General features: G+C 41.6%; 1 protein-coding gene across 5 annotated transcripts in view; it reads left to right on the top strand.

The window, feature by feature from the left end:
- LOC133345619 (heparan sulfate glucosamine 3-O-sulfotransferase 1-like) overlaps nt 1-22,445 on the top strand; it is a 293,665-nt gene that overhangs the window by 240,524 nt on the left and 30,696 nt on the right. The window contains exon 1 of one of the 5 annotated variants that reach the window (XM_061556548.1): nt 12,858-13,193. The exons of 1 other annotated variant lie outside the window; for it this stretch is intronic. The gene's annotated coding sequence lies outside the window, so the exon portion shown is untranslated. Of the gene's footprint in view, nt 1-12,857; nt 13,194-16,256; nt 16,276-22,445 lie in introns of those variants that run through there. 3 more of the 5 variants (XM_061556545.1, XM_061556546.1, XM_061556547.1) reach the window with 3 other exon arrangements.

The raw sequence follows: 22,445 nt of genomic DNA, 5'->3' as shown, positions 1-22,445 counted from the left end.
TCAGTGCAGTTTTGTAGATGAGCACCTCATAAAACATTCTTGCGTTATATGCAATAGGAGTTTGTAGTATTGCTTGCAGCAGAGGAATGTTCCTTGTTCTAAAAATGGGTCAGCAGTGGGCCATAGAAGCTTCGAAAATGATTGCCCGAATTTTCCTCTGTGGATAGGGTCAAGGGGCTTTCGGAGTTTATTGGGGACATTACTCAAGACATTTACTCTGCCTCGTAAAAAGAATGCTTAGTCAGAAATTAAATAAAAATGCTCAAATTGAATTTCATTGAATGTCTCTGGATAAAATATGGAGATATCGTCACCCAATAGTCTAGGGCAACTGATTCACCTTTACAATGTCTTCAACTTTATTCACATTTCCAAAGTTATAATTTTGGTAAATTGAAGGTGAATTGCCTTAATTATAAAACTAACAGTTTAAATAAAGTTATTGGTGTAGAATTACAGTTGATATAGACCTTCGTTCCTGGTTTCTTTACAATTTCTGAAAATGTTTTTTTTTAAAGATCCACACTGGCATTATTGATCAACATAGTGAAAAACATTTAACGATATATATGCACACACACAATGTATCACCATTGAAAATATGTATTGATTCTGCATACAATTACATATACCTTTATATAACAAACATGAATTAGTTAAATCATGAACGTTCAAGGGCACAATTCACGTATAATTTGGTTTCAGGCTTTTGCGGAATTCTACTAATGAATAAAAATTCCACAAAAAGTACTTCCATTCAAATTAATGTGCAAATGAGAGGGTCGAGAGCTGCTCATACACAAAACTGCTCGATGCACAATTAAATAATGCAATGCGCATCATAACAGAAACACTAAATCTGACACCAATCCCCTGACTCCCTGTTCCCTGACGAACATTCTGCCACCAACAATCCGCAGAAACACGTAGACAGCAAAGGAATGCACAAGTGCTCTTGCAAACGACAACCACCTACCCATCAATCAGGACCTCGACAATGTACCCCAACTCAAGTCCCGATTCTGGGTTCGTGCTGTCACCATTCTAGAATCTCACCCAGACCTGGAAGAATGCTGGGGAAAGAGTGGAGCAATGCGGACGTCCAGATTAAACACCTCATTAATGACCCAAACATCGCACTTCCTGGCTTGGACATTCCTTGAAGACAATGGTGGAACCTTCAACAGGCCGATGTGTACATCTCCTTCATGTATGGAAAATGCAAGATACAAGGCACAGTAGTGCGACTATGGCCATGCAACCCAATCTGTAGAGTAAATCACTGCAGTCTGCACTCCTTCGACGGATGAATGGCAACACTACACGAGCTCTCTCTTGAAGCCCCCCGTGTGGCTAGCACACCTCGATATTGCCATTTAGTTCCTGAACATGTTGCCATATGCAAGAATAAAATGTGCAAGTGTTTGGGCTTAATTTTGCTGGGTAGAGTGGGTGGAGCTCTGGATGAGTGCTAAGTGAAATGAGGGCTTTGTGTGCTGACAGCAGGTGGACCACCCTGACCAATACGGCTAATTTAATCTCAGGCACACACACACAATGCCAATGCATCCATTTCGATTTAAAGCTTTCGTGACTGCAGGGATTCATCTTCTTGGTTCTTTCGGTAAAGTCACGTAGAATGGAAATAATAAAATAATACAATTTTTTTTATATTATTATTTTCTTATGTTCTATTTTTTTTTCCTTCTACGTGACTTTACCGAAAGAACCAAGAAGACCAATGCATAAAGTTGCATCTTTAAGTCATCTTTGGCTTTGGGCTAATTAAAAGCAATGACGGTGGTAATGGTGATTCAGATGACGATGCTGATGATAGTAAGGATGATAATGAAAGCGTGGAAGTGATGACAGCGATGGTAAGGATAAATGGATGTAATTCCTGTAAAAAAAACAGTGGAAAAAGATGCAAATGCTCTATGGTATTTGAATTTTCCCCAATCTGTCTCAGTGCCTAAAAGAGCATGGATTAGTGTTCATAGGGATTGGAAGTCCTGATCCAGTGGTGGAAATTCAACATTTCTATAACAGAAATCAGTGTCTATAACAACATTTAATGACTGCTCATGTTGCAACATTTTCAATGTGATTGTTTTTTTTTTCCATTGGGATTCTGTTTGGTTTAATAATGTTAGAAAAGGGAAACTACTATGATCACATTGGACATGGTTTTCTTTAAACAATACATTATATCCCCAAAATAGAATTCTGTCCATTATTAAACGTTAGCTCATAAGCTTAAGTGTACTAAGAAAAAATATTAATATACAACATATACATGTTTAACCAATGCAAGGCAACGCATATATAATTTAACACTCCATGTGGTGCAATCACTGCTTATCAATTATACTGAACATTCATAGTCATCCCTGTGAATTACAATGCTGGGGCCAAACTCATTGGTCATGATAATGGTGGCAAGATATTTTCAACTCTGTTTCAATTAGACAAATCTTAAAGGTCGCATGTCCACGGTGCAGCAGCTGCAGATTCTGTGATGAGATAGAAAGCATTGGCGAGGAGTGGTGACATCAACAGCTTTGGCCATGATGATACCTTGATCTTGAATTGGACGCTTTCTGGCTCTTATGCGATGGAATATTCTTATCGATTTGGGAATGTCAGAATTATGCATTTGTAAACTGCAACAGGAAGCTACTGTGTTATTTGAAAATATATTTCTTACGTGTAATGCAATGTTATGTTGGAGTCAAAACGTTTAAAAATGCATGTTTATATATAATGCACATTACCTTACATTAATTTAACTGAAAATATTTATTTTGAAGGAAGAGACCAATTTTATTTAGGCCACGGCTGTTGATTGTTGTGGTCATGTATTAACTTGTGAATGTTGTTCATGATGAATGGATATTGAATATTATGACGTGAAAGTGGTAAAAAAACAATGAGAACTTTCATATAACCTACAAAATACTGCATATTAGAACAATGACTGCACAGTACTACTCGTACTATACATACTACTGTAAACATAACATTTACGGAAAATAACTACACATTTATTTACCCTCTGTCCACAGTTATTGAGCGTCCTGTAACCTTGAACTTTGAACTCTTGTCCAGAAAACCAATTTCATGTCAGATATTGTGGTGTTGGGCCATCTCTTAAAATTTCATCAAAATTGGTCAAATCGTTCAAAAGATATTGAAAGAAGAAATGGAAATAGCAAATGGTGAACGTTATTCTCCACTGCTGGGTCGTAACTATTTGAAGACCTTTTACATTGATAATCGATGCCCAAGTTAGTCAATTTTAATTGATATATGGATCTCGCTATAAAATATACATGCATAATTTATGTTTGCAACGCAGACTTGAATTGTGTTCCACTCTTAATTTGCATTTTCACAAATGCATCCAAATCAATATATGCCAAATGTGTGTGTGTCCGCGTGTACACAAATAGTTCCAAGACTAACAAACAAAAAACTGCTGGTTTTACTAAAGAGTCAGTGGCACCATTTAATGGGTCATAAAACATTACAGCAGTGGTTAACTACGGGACCTGGAATGAACAGAAAGAAAGGCACAGCAAAGAATCACTCGTGGCACAAAATAAAACAAAGCACCAAGAAGGCACCCCCCGCTTGTCTCATGTCCAGAGAGTTGGCTGGCATTTCAATTGCACGTTTGCCGCGGCCGAGAATAAAAGGCAGGCAAACGGGCGTGTGCGTATGCTGTGAGTTCACATGTTGGAGAATGCTAATGTGCATGAAAACCAAAACACTTCAAGTCCAGCAGAACTTGACATTACACATACTGTATGTTAATAGTTTAACACGTAGGCTTTCGCGACCAATATCATCCATAAAAGAGGTTGTTGGGTTAGATCGCATAAATATAGAAATGTGTTGCGCAGAATCGCGGTCACCACATCTGCGTCTCTATATAAGGAACGAAACAGTAAGACTTCTCCACAAATATGGCTGTCGCCTGATGAAGCTAGTTGTAATTACTGGCGAAACGTCGTACTCAGATTGTAAATGTTGTGGCTTGGCTCTCCAACACACCGGTGTGCTGTACTCGTGACGAATTGGCATGTTCTGTTTAAGTGACAACCCTTACAAGTTGGCTGTGTCGGGTGGTGGCGTGTTTTAACGACACATTTATATATTTACGCGATCTAACCCAAAGACCTCTATTATGGGTATGTAGATTATTCATATTTTTAATTTCTCAATTAATCTAGAAATGTTTCTATCACAGCCTTACTCACCGTCGCTGCATTTTAGCAAAATACTCCAAGGGGAAATATCCCCCACGCTCATGCAACCCACACCTGTCTGTGTTTACACGTGGCCAAAATATGTCTGGCAGCGTTTGGTCCCGAGAAGATAGAGGCCACATCTCTCTGGTCAATGATTAATTGATGCTCTGCAGATAAAGGGCCACTGGAGGCAAGAGGAATGTGGCTGTTGATGACACGAAAGGCAATGCTGTTACTCCTTCCTGTAAAATGCTCGCGTGAACAAGACTATTGTCAACAAGACTACTCTCAAAGATGTGGCTTCACCGGAGCATTTCAATTTGTCTTGGGAGGGTTCACCGTGTGGCGATTATTGAGGGTAAATATGCTATTCAGATAAAACTAAACGTGCACCTATAGGATAGTGAACAGCTGCCCCCATGGAACACGTTTGGGACTAACAGTGTGTTTTTCAACGGGACAGTAATGCCTTAGTTTGTAAAGTATCGAGTAATGACATTAGATAGGCATTTCCTGCAAAATAAGCTGCTCCTACTGCATGGTTGCAAACCTTACTCTTGAGATTTAGGCTTGCCAGCTTAAACATTAACGGCTTCTTGAACTTATCGAGAATCAAACGGGACAATGTATTCCAAATCTTATTTGTGCGCTAACCCCCCCTCCCCCCATTCGTAATTTGACAGGCTGATGGAATAAGAGACACTTTGGCAGAGGAAATGTTACTTTCGCCACGTCAAAGTGGGTCCTGGGCTATGCAGGTCACATATTAATAGATAATGAGAGAGATTGTGTTCTGATTGTTTGAATTTGGTGCGATGAGATGCGTCGTTTTGCCTTCTGGGCGAGGGCTAACTTGAGGATTTCATGTACTTCACACATATATTGTTATTTTCGTTAAAACATTTCTAAATAAAACTGATATTTTGAGCAATATGCTGTTACTTAATAATAATTATTAACAGTTCTTTACTTTGTCAGTTAATCTCTTGTGCTGGAAGAAGGCATCCCCATACCATGACAATCATCAGTATTTTTTGACCATACTTCACCACACTTGATCAGTGCGGGTTGGTGAAGAGCGTGGACTCTAGGACCGGTACAGATATCACTCACCACTGGCGTTAGCCGTGGCCGGGAATTGAACGAAGGTTTCCAGGTTCATGACACAGTGTCCTAACCACTGCACCACCACTCCACAGCTATGCTCCTTAATATGTTGCCAAAATCACAATGAGGGATGGATTTATTTTGGATAATTTAGCATGCATATACATGTACTGCATTGTGATATTATTATTTTTGAAAGGTGTCCTTAATTTCGCAACATGTTTAATTCATGTCACCACATATGGTCTTAACAACCACATATATGAAGAACAAAATAGTGTGAATGGTTTTGCTATACAAGCCAATTACAGATGCTGCCCCGTATAGTGTTGATAATGAACAATGCACTGTATTAACCCAGTCGCACACCATTCCTTTAACAAGCGGGCACAGAAAAAAAGCAGGGAAGGACAGTTTAGCATCGTTTATAGCAGCGATAAAGTGGGTTCAAAAATACAGCTAGGATATGTGTGAGGAAACACTAACACCGCTTTTATTTTAAGGAATAAAAAAACCCTGACAATTGATGACAAAGTATTAGTCCCGTATGTATAAAGGCAGTCAAAGGAGAAGCGAGCTTAATTGAAGTTATCCGATGCTTTTTACATCCGTAAAATGTATTTGAGGTTTGTTTTATATCGATGACGCTGCAGTCGCGTAATGGTTAGCAGCACACTGGACTTGCAATCCTGATGTTCTATCTCCAGGCACATTTTGTAAATCCCCTTGCATCCGTCAGCAGTGGCGCCAGCAAACACTTTCAGTGCTGCGCCTTTACCTTTGCACTAATACGTGTACACTGTGCAAGGCAGGTGCACGCTACATTATATCTGGTAAATATAACCAGACGATGAGTCTGAGAGCAGGAGTTCCCTCTATAATTACGCAGATGCTGAAAGGTTACGGTCTGCTTAGCACATAAGGGAAGAAGCGGTGAATCATGCCTGGGTGCTTTTCTACTCCAGTGCTCGGAAATCGAAAGCCAGGTGCTCATTTCAGGCCGATTTGTCCATAGGGATGTGATCATTGCTGTTCTTGGAATTCAACAGGAATTGTGTGAAAACTGGGACATGAATGAGGATAATTTAATTTCATAGCACTTGTTTTAGTAGCGTCAGTACTCTATCATTTTTTTCTTCTAAATAATTAACACCAAGCCAATTATGTATCTGGCTGAATAAGCTGCATTGCAGAGCACCTGACACACCATTTGAAATTAATAAATTCGAATCCCCATCAGTGGTCGACTCAGCCAATCACCAACTGGCGTTGTTAAATAAAATACCACTCTGTGGGTATTCAACAAACTTTAAAATACGCTGCCAAGCTTAGCAGTGTTCATTAGGACGCTGTCTTTGTTCTTCACATGAGGACGGCTGCTTGCGTTGTGGCCGAAACGTCGTGAGAATTTTATAATGTTTTATTTTATTATTTTATTATTTCCCTTCTATGTGACTTTACCGAAAGAACTAAGAATATGAATCCCTGCAGTCACGAAAGCTTTAAATCGAAATTTATTCAACAAACGTTGCCCTTTGATGAGACTGGTCCCAGCTATAGGGATGTGGAACGTCCATCACTGGTTTAGGGCCGCCCAAATACACTTGCAATATTCACATCTTCATTTGACAGCAGGGCCATACTTTGAGTATGACTTAGGTTAACCATTAAAATTATGTCAGTAGCCTACGCGTTCTAAAAATAAACAAGCAATGTGCACAATGCAGTACTGAATTATACAAAACAAGCGAGAATGAACAGACAATAGTTGTGTTAGCATAAATAAAAAAAACTGCAGATAAAATATAATTGGTTCAATAACTCTGGAAAAAAGGGGCAAAAAGGTAGAATTTATTGGAAGTCAGGGTGTATCTGAAACAGAAACGTCTCTAATTGTACAAAAGCCTATAATCACCCCTTCCATGTGAATGCTTTACAGCAACTTATAATGAGATACGAATTGATATATTTCAGGGCAAGGCACCACCCTTTGAATCCATCATCACTCTATCCACTTCTAACGGAAGTACCCCTGAAATATAGGTAAGCTGTTAAAAGCAGAGGTGAAATAAAAACAGGTTATATAGCTGATTCAAAACACGCCGGTCTCGCAGCAACTCATATTGGCAGAACACAAAGTATATGCTACATTCTGTACGGGGTGGGCGATTTTACGAGCATGTACTTTTCCATCAGTGTATATAACAACAATGAAACCACACAGTAACATTGTCATTTTGAGTATTGGACACAGTTCGACTGAAGCAGTTATCAACATCCATTTCAACTTCACCCCAGACACTTACTCTGCAGATACAAGCTTAGATGAAGCATCTTCCATTTGGGATCTCACCTGCAATGAAAGTTCGAGAAAATGCAACCGTGCAGACTACACTGTCACAACGATGCTGTGAAGTGTGTAAATGGTCACGTGGCTTTGTGCGGATGATCCTCAGCGAGCGTGAAAAGGGAACACGGCTCGCCAAAGTTATCTTGCTGCCACAAAGACATGGTCGTGTTTCTTGGGTGTAGAAAAAAAATCCATTTAACCTTACAAGGCCACTTTCTGACATGCTTGTTGATTGATTTTGGATTTTCGCAATTCCTTTCTGAGCCCTACACTGTTTTGTATAGTGTAAATGATTTTAGTCTACAATAGTAAAAAAAAAACAAGTCGGTGCCCCCCCCCCCGTCCTTAAAAAAAACATTGGGCAGCGTACACTACAGAATCAGAAGATGTATTTATACTCGAGGAATCCGATGAGCTATGAAGCTCCTTTCACAGATGTCCAGTCGGGGGGCGGGTAAGAACCTTACCACAACAAGCAGTACAAAAACATGATAGTGCAAAGTACAAGAAAGGTAAACAAATCACCCAAATTTCGATTTAAAGCTTTCGTAACTGCATGGATTCATATTCTTGGTTCATTCGGTAAAGTCACGTAGAAGGGAAATAACACAAGCAATCATCATCACCTGATGATCATCACCTGACTGACGATTGCTTGTGTTGCAATCGAAACGTCGTGAGAATTGTATTGTTTTATTATTTTATTATTTATTATTTCCCTTCTACATGACTTACCGAAAAAACCAAGAATATAAATCACCCAAACACAAACAAGCACAACTGAACCATCCCCATCCTACCAGACAAAGCTCACTGAGCTATTAACTTATTTTTCAAAAGCAACCTGCCCACAAATGAGAGTCTTACGGAGTCAGCGCTGCCACAGACCAAGCCCCTCAATAGAATGATCACTCCACGACGACCTCCTCCACACAGTGGTGCCCATGCATTTCACTGACTTTGGAAGGATTCTCTGTCGAGTCAGCCCCCCCACCTCCTCTCTCCGCCCCGACTGCAATTGAAACTCACAAACTTCCAACTAGCCTACAATAGCTCAGGGTTATCTGTAGCATTTGCATACATCAGCAGCAGCAGCCACATGCAACGCACTGTTAGATAAAGCCCTGTCGATGATGGAATCGCTGCAGGACATATATGCAGCGTCTTACACATGTAATGCTTATTTCCCCCCCTGCATGTACTGAGGTTTTTTTTCATCAGTATACCCTCCCCCTTTTTTTGAGAAAATAATTCCTGTGGCTGGTACTTCATCACCGGTGTTAATCATCAGCTGTCCTCCCTTCTAAAGGCATCTTGTGTCCGGACTCAAGCTATTTTCTTAACAGCGCCATGTTCTAGGTCTTACTTAATTTATTAATTGATGCATTTCCGCAATTACATTGGTTTTTAACATACGCAATGTATAGGTACGTGTTGCTGTGTATAACTGCGAAAGTATTGCATCGTTAGATTTCGCTCCCTGTGCCTTATGAGTGGGTTCTCATGCTTTAATTGCCATAGTTGAAGACATACAATGCAAGAGAATATAGCTTTACTCAATTAAAAGGTGCCAATTTGCCAGATTTAAACATTTATGGCCAGCAGCGAAGCGTGACACTCCGAATGCATGAAGCTAAATGTGTCTGTCAGATCAATTCAACTAATTATCACTTTTTTTCTGAATACAAGGAGTGATTATTAGTGAACAAAATACACCTCTTCATTGTTTACTGCGACACACAATTACTGACATTCACATCCCGTCGGAGGTGCATCCCAGAGGGAGGGCGTCCGAGTGATTACTCAACCGGTTTACTTTTTAATTTTCTTAAAGATGTCGACAAAGAAAACCTCAACATTACAGAAAACACAGGCCACGCAATTACCTATAATTAATTACTCCAGAGTTCACAAAATATGCCCTGCATGTAAAATGCTGCACTCTATAACGTCAATGACAAATTATTAAAAAATATACCCCCCCCCCGACCAATAATGGTAAATAAGAGCAATTAATCCTCCTTAAGACCTGATTCTCCAGAAAGAGCTTGTTAAGGGATTTCCCAGGAGAACGGTAATTTCATTTGTTCAGTAAATTAGCCTACTTTTATGGGATTGGTTGTTGGAAAGCTGAACATGTTTTGTGGGCGGAGTGATCGTGAATTGGTCAGTGGAGAGGGTGGTGGAGGCTGCGCGGATCACACGCGTGTCAGCGCAGTTGCATGGGGGAAAAGTGTCGGAAAAAAAACACGTGAAAGAGGAGGCTGGGAAAAGCCAATAACAAAGATACCCCGTATATCGTCTTGGTTCTTTCGGTAAAGTCACATAGAATGGAAATAATAAAATAATAAAAATAAAACATAATAAAATATGTGAGAATTATTTTATTATGTTTAATTTGTATTATTTTATTATTTCCATTCTACGTGACTTTACCGAAAGAACCAAGAAGATGAATCCCTGCAGTCACGAAAGATTTAAATCGAAATATATCCCGTATAGCCTATTGCACAGGCAAGTGCTGTTTGCGAGCACCTATAAAGACTGGCGCGTGCACACAAAGGAGTGGGTGGTCAGAACGACGCCCGGCCGCCTTTGTCTTCCGAGTGCTGATGTTTACACACCGCACGAGGTACTCGTTTAAGCTCGTTTGACCTTAGGGAAGGTCCAAGACCAGTTCGGATATTTGCCTCCGATGTTGGACGTGAGCGGGAATTGAACTCGAGTCGCTGTGTTCGATAGCGGAACGCATTCTTACCGCAGCACCACCGCTTCACGCACAAATCTGGATGCCACCGCACATGCACTCGCATTGACATGCACTCGCATTCACATGCATTCACGCACGCATGCACACACACACAGGAAGTGTTCAAGCTTAGCACGGGCTTAATTAGTGCCACACATAAGCATTAATTCTAACCCACAATCTTTCCAACTTTTTCTCCCTTTTTTCTACATATATAGCGTTTGTTCAAATGTGTGCCATAATGATATAAGCCCTTGGAATCCATTAGTGTGTCATTGATTGGGTTCCTGCTGTAGATTTTTTTTTTTTGCCTTTCACATGAATTCTCCCCACGTACTTACAAGACACTTTAAGGATGTGCATTTGTAGACAAGATGTGGATTCCATTTGGACTATGAGGCTAATGTGACTTGCATGACAAGCTTTGGGGTATGGATGAACATGCAATGTAAGAGGGCTGAATACATGTGACTGTATATACTGTACTGGATATCATCGTTTTTCTTAAGGGTGATATTTTATTAGCGACCTAATAACTCAATACACTAAATATTTCAGAAAAATACAGTTTTTTTCAGCCAGAATTTATATTTTCTAATTCCAATCGCATATCTTATTTGGTTTGCCTGTTGAATTGTACGGCTATTCTGCATTCATTTTTTTCTTTCAATTTCATGACTGCAATCTTTTGACATGAAGGACGCATCTGCATTAGTTTAATGAACGTGTTGATTGGCTGGACGAGCTTTTGAACTTATCAGCAGCTCCTTTGATTGGATTTGAATAAGCACTGCAATTGCATTGGCAGATTTGCACTGTGGCTGCAGCACTTTATCCGGCTCAACGCCTGTGGGTCTGCATTTCCCAGCACACGCTCGCCTCCAACTTAATAGGGGGGGAAAGCCTCCAGCGCAGACTTTTTTGCATCCAGTTGTTTCCACGCGGTCAGGTATGGAAATTGACCCTGTATGTATGTAAGCGAACGATGAAGTGTGCCCGTCTTTATTCGATGGCGAGCCAAAATCTGCTGGCGGGGTGTGACCGAATCTCGGTTTATGCTTCTTGACGAGATCACCAAGGTATCGTGGTTCATTTGTGAAAAGCACTTTCTTTTTACCCCAACTGGAATAGCCATTATCACTCTTGCTGGTGGAAGGTCGCCACAGATTCATATTTTGGAAGTAAACAAAACATAGTTACCTTCACATTGATGTGCCTCTCACAGTCAATAAGTGTTAGGCAATGCGTCTTTCCGTTTTAAACATGGAATGCTTTCTATTCTGCACACAGCGAGACGTATGTTCATGCAATAAATAAAACAAATCCACGATTCCCTTTCCAAGCAGAATATTATGTATTGACGACGACGTTAAACCAAATGTTCCAAAGTGGATAAAATGTTTGGAAGCGGATTCAGTCTAACCTAATGCATTTACCATCTTGCGCTGGCAGTCAGTAAGGTAGTGGGAAAATACAATTTGCAAAGTTAGAACAGTGGCGGATCCAATGGGGATGCAGGGGGAAATAGGGGTGACCCCCCCCCCCCCCCACAGAGACAACTAAAATTGGTATTTTATTCATACTTACCAAGAAAAATACTGAGATCGCTTTTATTATTATTAATGTAAGGCCCGATTTAAAAAGTTGAGATGACTCACACCCCCCTCCAAGAGTTTGCTAGATCTGCCTCTGAGTTGGAAAGGTTGACGTGAGTCCATCTTTTATTAATGTATCCTCATCAAATATATCTATTGTGAAGCATATAGAGTATATTATTTAACTCACATACGTGCCACCAGTAGATAACCTATTGAGAGACTGGGCCCTGCTACAAGAATGTTGAATTTCCACCAGGGGTTCAGGTACACAATTAAGATTTGCACGGACCCACATTTCATCAGAGACGTTTTGACATACACTTACAAATCCCCACAGTATCCGTTTATATACACAATCACGTTTTGCGAAATAACCATTTAAATATCATTAACCGTATTGCATCAAAAGGGTGCACACAAACTGCAACATACATAATGATAATAACGGACATCAGCATATATACATCATCGTACAAAATGCAAAGCGGGGAATGTTACCCGATTGCAATAAATGTAGCATATCTCGCAAATGTCAAAAAAAGAATGCGGGAGGGAGAAGGAAGCAAGACGAAGACAAATGGAAAGTGGTAGAGGGGCAGGGGGTGCAGGCGAGGCGGGCGTGCAGGGGGGGGGGGAGTGCGGGCGTGCGGGTGGGCGGGTGGGGTTGATGGCGAGTGAGCGAGGTGGTGGTGGTGGCGGTGGTGGTGGTAGGGGGTGGGGAGGCAAGAGCAGTCGACGGATGTGCTGATTGGTTTGTCGGCGTCCCATGAGTGCGGGCGTATAGGTCGACCGCTCCGCGCGTCTGCTCCCGTCTAAGGCTCGCGGCCGCGAGCGAGCGCAGCGCGGCTGCTGCTGCTGCTGCTGTTCTCAAATGCTGCAGTGACAAGAAGCGGCAAGCGGCAGCACCGCCACGCAGGGAGGAGGAGAGAGCGCTGCACCTGTTCACGACAGGCACCCACTTCTTACCTTGTGTCGACTGCGGTCGATCTGGCCTCACTCTCTGCGTGAAGTGAGCGAGCGAGCCCCAGCGCAAGAGCGGGCGCATCTTTTTTTTTGGGGGGGGGGGGGGGGTGCTGAATTATTCCGGTGTCGCAGCCCATATGGCTTGAAGGGGACTCTACAACAGCAGCACCTGGGTAAGTTTTCTCTCGTCTATATATTTAGCTAGCTGTGAGAATTGTGGTTTTTTTTGTCGGTTTATGCATTTTGTTCTTGGGGTTGAAGCATTCCATGTAAGAGATATAAGAGTTGATGCAAACAGAAATATTTAAAAATGCCTAATTGCAAACGATTGCTGCTGCATGAATAACTGCTGTAGATCAAGTTCAGCGGTAGTGTTTAAAAAAAACTACTGAAAATGCGCGTTTTTGTTTCGTGTTTAATTCACCAAAAGAGGCGTCCTCTCTACAAGTGCAGTACTGCTAATGCCAGTTTTGCATGCGCTCATGCTGTACTGAATTACACGTTTCAGTAAATGGGAAAGGATGGTCTCGTTCAGCTGTCCCCAGAAGCAGCATCGTCGCGGTTGTGTGCGTAGTTAGGATACGTTTTAAAGTTGCTATTGAGTGGCATTAAATATAGTTTAGTGTTCTATTCATATTCATCAACGTTCTCATGTATTTATGAACAGTTGGTCAATTATGAATACCGCGCAATTCATAAAGTATTACACAACCTACTGAGATCGGTGTTATTATTTACAACACCCGAGATAAATTCCCCTTGTATTATTCACAATTTTCTAGTATCACTGATTTTTTTTGACGTATGACTAAAGCCACAACACATTTTTTTTTTTACTAATAAAGCTGACAGAATAGTTCGGGCTCATTGTCACATGTGTGCGGTAGAAGATTATACTCCTCGTTATCATCATTACCATCAAATGTTTTCCTATTCAGTTATTTTTGGTCATTCCTTTACAACTTTGTAACGGTCATTGTAACGAGCGTTTCGTGACTGCGATTTTACCATCGGCACCACATTCATTCTATAATGTACGATTTGACTTGCGGTGATGTCATTATCGCTATTCTGGGGATTAGACTTCCAGAGTTTCGGCTACACTTTCCGATGAGTTCGTCAGTATGCATCCGCATTTTAAATGGACAACAGCAGGCGCGCACAGCTTGCACTTTAAGGATTTCCACACACGTAAAATATAACGGCTGTCACTCTGTGTCATTACGTAAAAAAAATGTTTTACTCTGCAGCCCATACAGCATATTATTATTGATAAATGACCTGTCAGGAGCCACAGTGGGCTTCCACGGAGCTCCCGCCTGCTATCCTCGGAACATTCCAAAATAATTTTATATTTGCGCAGGCCCAGTGCTCTGCAATTTTACTCTCTGTCACAAGATTATTGTTTGGCATAAAACGCCTCGGAAATGTGCACAATTGCGCCGTGTCGCCTCCAGTATTACAGTGCAGGGACAGACGCTTCTCCTTGACGCACCGACTATTCTATGAGCGTCGAGTTTTGTGGCGGTAAAGCTGCACGCGTGTTTCCTGACTGCGAGAGACACTGGCAGCAGCATCGGCAGCATTTTTTTCTTTACGATTTTTTGACGGGAAAGAGACGAGGAGGCGTAAATAGCAGCACAAAGCCACGGCGCCTCTGCCTATAAACTATCTGTTGAATGCCCTGCGTTTGTTCCTCATTCTCTGCACACGCTTAAAACTTCTTCCTGAAAACCGTCAGGTTTGATTTAATCCACCAGACCTGCTGCCATCTATTTAATATTTTCTTAGGTATTTCGAAATGTGCCTGCGGATTCAAAAACAAAGTATTGTTGTCCAGCAACCTGGACTTATACGGGATCCCACAACACGAGTCAAACCACCAAGGATTATGTAATCTGGAGTCAGCAGGTGGTTGGGATGCTGGGAGGCAGCTGATGCTGGAAAGATAGTGATGAGAGTGATGATTTGTAACAGCTGGCACATGAAAGGTAAATGACTGTATATGTGGCAATATTACACATGGCATACCAGCAGGCTCAATGCAAGAGTGCATTTCTGTTTCCAACGAGCTACAGATGAGCTTCAGATTTGAAAATATCGCATGTTCTTTCGATTAGTTAAACTGCAAACATACAGACAGACTGAACTAAAAAGATTGGCTTTAAATTCTCTGATATCGGCCGGTGAAATTTTACAAGTTAATAATACACCGTGCCAGATGCCAACCCCATATGCATGCCAGATGCACTAATTGGTCTTACAAACACATTAGACCATAAGAACCCAACACGTAGCATGATTTACCAACATACCGCCAATTTATTGAATCACTCATACTATTACAACCTAATGCTGCAGCCCGTTTCCTTTGTGTTGCTTTGAAGAAGGCTGACTGGTCCCTATGTTTTTGCCAAAATGTCGCTTCCAATCTCACGAACGTGGTTTATCAATTGGCATGTTTCTTTTGTGAGTCTTAACCCTATAAGGCCACGCTGGATTTTCTTGGACCCGTGGGAATCCCACAAACATCACTTGCCCAGTTCCGTTAAAGCATTGGGGGCTATGCTGTGTGTGCTCTTAGACAAAGCCAAACGACCCTGTTTATTTTCTCTTTCTGTTGCATAATGGACTGAACATGTGTTTATAACTTTGATACAAGCGTAGTGGCCTGAAAAGGAAGCTCAGAGTATCTATGACTTTAATCCAAAGTTGAACTCTAAAGGATATGCCCATTAAAGGATAACCGTTTTTAATATATTGTGCTGCAAAACCCTCTATATTTTTCCCCACACTTATTTGAAACCATAAAACACTGCGGTACAATTACTTTAAAGTTATGTAGAGCATGAATATTCTCAGTGTGATGTATTTTACGAAAATGTTTTATGTGCATCATATGTTTTTTTTGTAACAAGACTCCATTCTTATCCAGTTTTTGTGTGTTTGAAATGAGTTGCACGTGCAGGCACACACATGGCACACACTTGTTTTAGAGATCGTTCGTGTAGCACCACCATTTTATCTTCTCAAACTCATAATCTTTCATCAGCCATGATCTATCCACTGCTGGATGAAGGCTAAACCAAACTGCAGCCATCACTCAAAGTATTGCAATGTAATAATCCACCTAACTGCTGCACACAAGCTGATGTTATTGTTCCATCTCCATGGTAAATGTTCTCATGGGTGTGTTCCCTCCTTTGGCAGCTACTCCACGATTAGACTTGTCCACTGGCGATTATCCATTTAAAGGTGGGTCCTGCCCAAGCCCACTGACTGTTCATAATGTATTTAACCTGTGTACGTACTTGAATCCATGTATGTACGTCTGTTTGAACTTCTTTCGCACAGCACGTAGTCAACCGTGCTAATCGGTTGCCACGGTTGGCTAGTATTCTCTCAAAGTAATACTAAGCCTGTGCCTCTCCATGCTTCTTTGTGCGAATTTAATTTTGTTTTCCATTTTCTTTGTTAAAATTCACGTTTCTAATCCATGGCAGCAAAAGATGGCGTACAATGGATACAACACGACCTTCTTTCGGCACAAATGGCATGTTGCTTTTTAATAACCACGTTCAGCTTCCCAAAAGCACTCCCAACGTACTCTCCTCTGCCTCTCTTTCATCACTTTCATTCTCCTCCGCCAGCAGATTTTCAATCGTCTAGCAAAACATGATTTTTTTCCTAATGTATCTTGAGTCAAGCTTTGCAGGCTTCCTGATCACGTTCTGAAGTGAAAAATGTAATACACTTTAAAATGTACGTCCTTAAATGGCCCTAATTAAAATACTTATAAACCTAATTTGAAGCCTGAGTACACATCTACATTATTTATATAATTTAAGTCGAAAATGTATTGTGCTAAAATAAGCGAGATCACAATGTTAAATGCCCATGCATTAGTTCTAAGCACAAGTCTTATCAAATTAATTGTCCACTATTTACCATTGGGAATCTAGTGGGAATCATCTCCATTGGCACTCATCAGCGACGTGGTGGAAATTCACATTTCTACATCCGCATTCAGCCTTTTTATAGGATGACCTATTTTTTTCGCTTCCGACGAAGCAGTAACCATCCAGTAGAAAAAAAAATGTACGCACCCCATATGGTAGTGTTTTATATGTAAAAATGCTGTCTGAAAAACGTTACGTAAGATCCCAACACAAGTAGACCTAAAACACCATATGGAAATCGACTTTAAAGGACTAAGATGCACCTTGTTGTTAATCACAACTGTAATGAGAGAAAGGCGGTCCCAGTGATGCCGGTAATCCCAGCGGTGGATAACCATTCTCTACCTCCTGCCTTCATATCTTGAATTATTACCACTGGTGGTCAGGGAACGGAACTTTCAAAGGGAGGCTCATCTTCAAAGTTGTCGAATTGGCCCTCTGCCTCTGACGAGCAAAGACGCTGCCTTATTTCACAAAGAGCGTGCTGCTCCATGTGTTGTGTCGTACCACAAGGTGCAGTTGTCACGCTGTGTGGCTGAGATCATTGTTTTGATCATGAGTGTGCGGTGGGGGAATCGCTAAACTATTCAACTGGAACTTGTAAACAAAAGACAGAACTTCATACAGCATTCACAGTGTACGTATGAATAATATAAATACATGGAAATGTACAGCCCTTTGTCAATCCACTGCAGAATGAAGGCCTCCTCAAACCCGTTGTCAGTCATGGGAGTTTTTTTTGTTGCACCATACTTCACCGGGCTGGTCAGTGCGAGTTTGGAGAAAAGAGTGAGCGAGGGATGCCCAGGACCGGTTTAGATATCAGTCGCTGCTCGTTCCACTCACTTGTTCCACTATATATGTAATGACAGATTTTTCAGTTGTGACACTAAGATAATGGTGATGATGGTAGCGGAGTGTTTATTTTCAGCCCAATCATGATTTTGGCTCCTCAAACTATATTGAGGGCCGGGGGTTGGTTCTGATACCAGCGATGGCCAGAACTGCGCCCCCTGCTGTGCCACAGCTCCCCCCCCCCCACGCATCGTGCACATTTGTTTAGAATAATGACACAGTTTAACATGTAGGCTTTCGTGACCAATATTATCCATATTCGAAGTTTTTTGGGTTGCGTGATAAACCTTACTTATTGACTGTGCCGGGTGGTGGCGGGTTTAACGACACATTTATATTTACGTGATCTAACCCAGAAACCTCTATTATGGACAATACATTTCTCAATTGGCTCAATAGTGTGTGTGTGTAGAAACGTTTGAATTAGCATGAAGCAGTTCTCATATCCAAGTTCTGAGTCAGGGGTGGAATTTTCCCATTTCCGTTGATTTCTCACAAAGTTGTACTCATTCTTCTGACCAGAGGAGGAACACGGGCTGAGTTGACCCATGACTGAAATTAGAAGCAGAACTTTCACATAGTGATTGCAGATGTTCTTCCACTGTGCCATTCGGCATATAACGTAATTGTTACACATTCAAACATAGTTCGCAAGTTGTGTTAATTTGGCTACGTTGAAAAGCAATGCAGCATATTTAAAACCAGCTGAAAGCCAAATAAAAAATACACAAACCGCAAGTAAACAAAGCATTTGTAAACGCAGGAAGTGGTTGCTGGCATACTACGGCCTCCTCTTGCCTGCGTCACATTGACAAGAAATATTAATTGTACACTTTACAACAGATGGCCAACTGAAGTAATGTCTCCCACATTTCCAGGTTAGCCTGTTAAAATACGACTCCTAGCAAACTTTTTATTCAACTCGGTCCCATCATCTTTGATTACGAATATTTTTTGTTGCAACATTCCACATTTGTTGTACCAGTAATACACCCTTCAATTGTGACAATATGTTACCTGCCTTCTCCTTTTCTGAACATGGGCAATTCCCAAAGTGTTAAGATTACGATATTTCCGTTACAGCACATCGCTGCCCTCGTTCATATTTGACATCGTCATCATTTTTCTCTCTATCCACTGCTGGATGAAGCCCCCCCCCATTTCCATCCCTCATGGTCCTGTGAACTGATCTCATCGTCGCATCTCGACAGCAGTTTTCTCCTCGGTGTGTGTGTGTGTGTGCGCTTCTCCCTCTGGCTGCCATTTCATCACCAGTCTTGTCCATCAGCCATCATCCATTCCAGTGAAGTGTCATGTCCAAGGCCCCTTTTACTTTGCTTATTAGTCAATAGGTGAATGTCTCTGATTTGCATTTGCTCCATAATCCACGTGTTCCTCTTGTCCCTTGGGGTAATTCCATGTTTGTTAATGGTTGTTGCGTTTACTTATCTGGGAAGCGCCAGTGCAGTGGTTAGCGCTAGACTGCCCTATAAACCCTGTGACACGAGTTCGATTTCTGCTCACGGCCAAGACCAGTGACGATTATCTGAACCGGTTCTTTCCCTCCCTTAGGTCGACTTAGCCTCAAATAAGTACCTGGTGCGGTGTGTAAACATTGCCACAAGGGAGACAAAGGCAGCTGGGCGTGGTGTTGTCCACTCACCCCCTCGTGTGCCCTGCTAGCCTTCATAGGTGCACGCTTAAGAGCATTTGCTCTAACTGTCTGTTAAGGCTATAGGGGGAGATTTGTATCTTTTTATGGTTGTGTGTGATTTATGTCTGTCCTTACTACGAGTTAAATAACATTAATATCGCAATGTTTCAACACTGAATGTGAACAAAAAGCATGTGGCGTGTTATATTCCTTAAAAAAATCATTATCTTACGGGAGAACCAATCATCGTCATCACTATTATCATCAATCATCATCAAACTGAAAGTGGTATAATTTCCTTCAAGCTTATCTGCTTAAAGCTATCTGTCAAGCTTATGGCTGGCTCTGGATAATTCCCCCCACGGCAGAAATTCTCTGGTTGCAGCTGATATAAGACTGTAATAACATTATATTAAAATGTGGAGTAGCTCACTCTTCTATTTCCTTACAGGAATGTACACATGCTCAGAGAGACCTAGAGATAATGGAAACAATCTCCCCATTTTAAACACCACTGGGTTATCAAGCACAGAACACTGCCACCATCTAATAAGGGCACTTAATCTTAAAAGTCTAACCCATGTGAAGTATCAGGAAACAAATATTTAGCATAATAGTTTAAAAGTTGGAATTACCTTCTGACAGAAAATTAAACACATTCCTGCAGAGGGAGCTGGTAGGAACGTTGGGCTGATTGGTCAATGGCAAGGGTCAACGGCGGCGTGGTGTATTCCGCAAATATGGCCGACTGTGAGGGCGGGCACAGGCCGGCGTGAGTAGGTTAAACGTTGAGTTTTATAAGGGCACCACGGGATGACCAGCCCGTCCCCACCCAGCCCCAGCCCTCCCACGCCCCACCCTCCCACGCCCCACCCTCCCTACCCAGCCCCTCTCTCCCCGCCCAGCCCCTCCTGCACGACAGACACAATAATCCCCTGTGGGCTGGTGTAACCAGGAGGTTCCTACCAGTATTACATAGTGCCATATATGCGTCTCTCTGCTACTGAATCTGTAATGTTCGTTATGGATTAAAATATTGCTTGCATATGTGAAGGTTTCGAAAAATAGCATATTTATTTGGGTATTTATCGGTAAATGTATTTATTTCATTATTAAACTCCTCGACTCTCTGCGGACACGTTGGTTTACCAGGCAGGGCATTAGGATGACATGGAGTTACCAGAATTAATACACCAGAATACCAAGAGTAACAGAATTTCAACACTATCATCCAGTTTCATATCATATACATGCTTTACAGTACGTTTGTCTGGCGAGCATGGAACAGGAGGCTAAACACCTTGTGGAGGGGCTCTCTGGATCTCCCTCCAGTGGAGGCCCATCCGCTTGCAGTGGTGTGAACAAAATATTACAATTTGAGAATAGGTTTTCTCCTTTTTTTTCTGGCAACAAATCAGGTGTTAAGATGTTAAAACACCAATCTGTAACCTTTTGCAAGGAATCATGTCTGCATTAACCACAATACTCGTGGTCAAAATGCAAACAAAAAAACATACTCTGTTAGTATATGCGTTGTCTTTGTGCTGTACGCCTTTTGGCGTCCTCTGGTTTAACACTGTTTGAGACTAGGCTCGAAAGAAAGCTGTCTATGGTGTGGACCAATCCGTTTCAAAGACAATGCATATACTATCAGAGGTTTTTTTTTTGCATGTTCACCACAAGTATATGTGGTTAATGCAGACATGATTCCTTGCAAAAGGTTTCAGTTTGGTGTTTTAACATCTTAACACCTGATTTGTTGCCAGAAAAAAAGGTGAAAACCTATTCTCAAATTTTGATACTGGCAAAGGAGGTCCCATGAAGATGTTACAAGGCTGCACCTTTACCTTTCCAATACAATATCGTACATGGAACAGTGCAGCAATTATATGAAGAAAAAAAAAGAAATAATGCAATATTTATTGTAAAAATAAAACTGATCATTAAGGGCAGCTAGCACGATTTCATAAAGGTCAAGTAAAATAATTTTATATTAAATGTGAATGGACAGACTGAAAACATTTGTGCTTCCCCTGCCATTAAACACTTTAATGCACATTTCACTTTATTTTGCTTTGGAAATGCTTCGTGTCATATATTTTTGCTCCCTTTGTGGTGAACATATAGCCACTACTTGACACACACACTGCCTTAAGCTACTGCAGGTGAATGAATGAATCCACGGCTCTCGAATGGCTGCATTGCAAGGCACGCATCTCGCTTTGACAGTCATTGAGTCTTATTCAGTGGCTGACCCATAAGCAAGATCATTCATCAAGGTTGTCGCCTCCCGCGCACACAAAAACCGAATGCTTCCAATTTAATTCCCAACACCTGTGCTTGCACTCGAGGTTATAGTGAGGCCCACTGCAGGTGTAGGAGATTTAATATGGAGAATTCCATTAAGAGCGCAGAGTGGTGACAGGCTGGACGACGTCCCTTACCTCACTCTACCTCCCCCCCAGGGTGTACCGCTGCGATCAATGCCTCACACCACTACAGGATTAAGTGTCTGTGGGCGGCCGGTGGCAAGCCGGACGTCTGTTGTGTTTCTGTGCCCGTAATTACAAATCGATGTGGGAAATGTTGTTTGCTGGCCATTTCGGAATGCTTCAGGGACCCGAATGTGCACTTTTATCAAGCCCTGTTGAGGTTTTGTGCCTTTTGAAGAGTTTTCTGGCTTAGGTGGGAAAGGCATTTTCATTGCCCGTAATGCCCCCCTGCATTTCACAGAATGATTTCCATCCTTCTATTTCCAGACGGAGATTGCGCGAAAAATTCTGCGATCGGTGCCCAGTGGCCTGCATTACTGTCTCAAAAGATGCACAACTATATTTGAAAACAATCGGACAATCTCACACCCTTGTACTTTTGCCAACTCGTGTTCCCAAACCGATCAGCTTTGTGGTCGTAAATTACCTATCAGTGCTACGTGATTTTATAAAATGTTTAAATAG

This window comes from Lethenteron reissneri, chromosome 22 (assembly GCF_015708825.2).
Source record: "Lethenteron reissneri isolate LAM-NWPU_2019-01 chromosome 22, ASM1570882v1, whole genome shotgun sequence".
Classification (NCBI taxonomy): Eukaryota; Metazoa; Chordata; class Hyperoartia; order Petromyzontiformes; family Petromyzontidae; genus Lethenteron; species Lethenteron reissneri.
The sequence above is the reverse complement of the archived record's forward strand: the minus strand, read 5'-3'. Positions and strand labels throughout refer to the sequence as shown.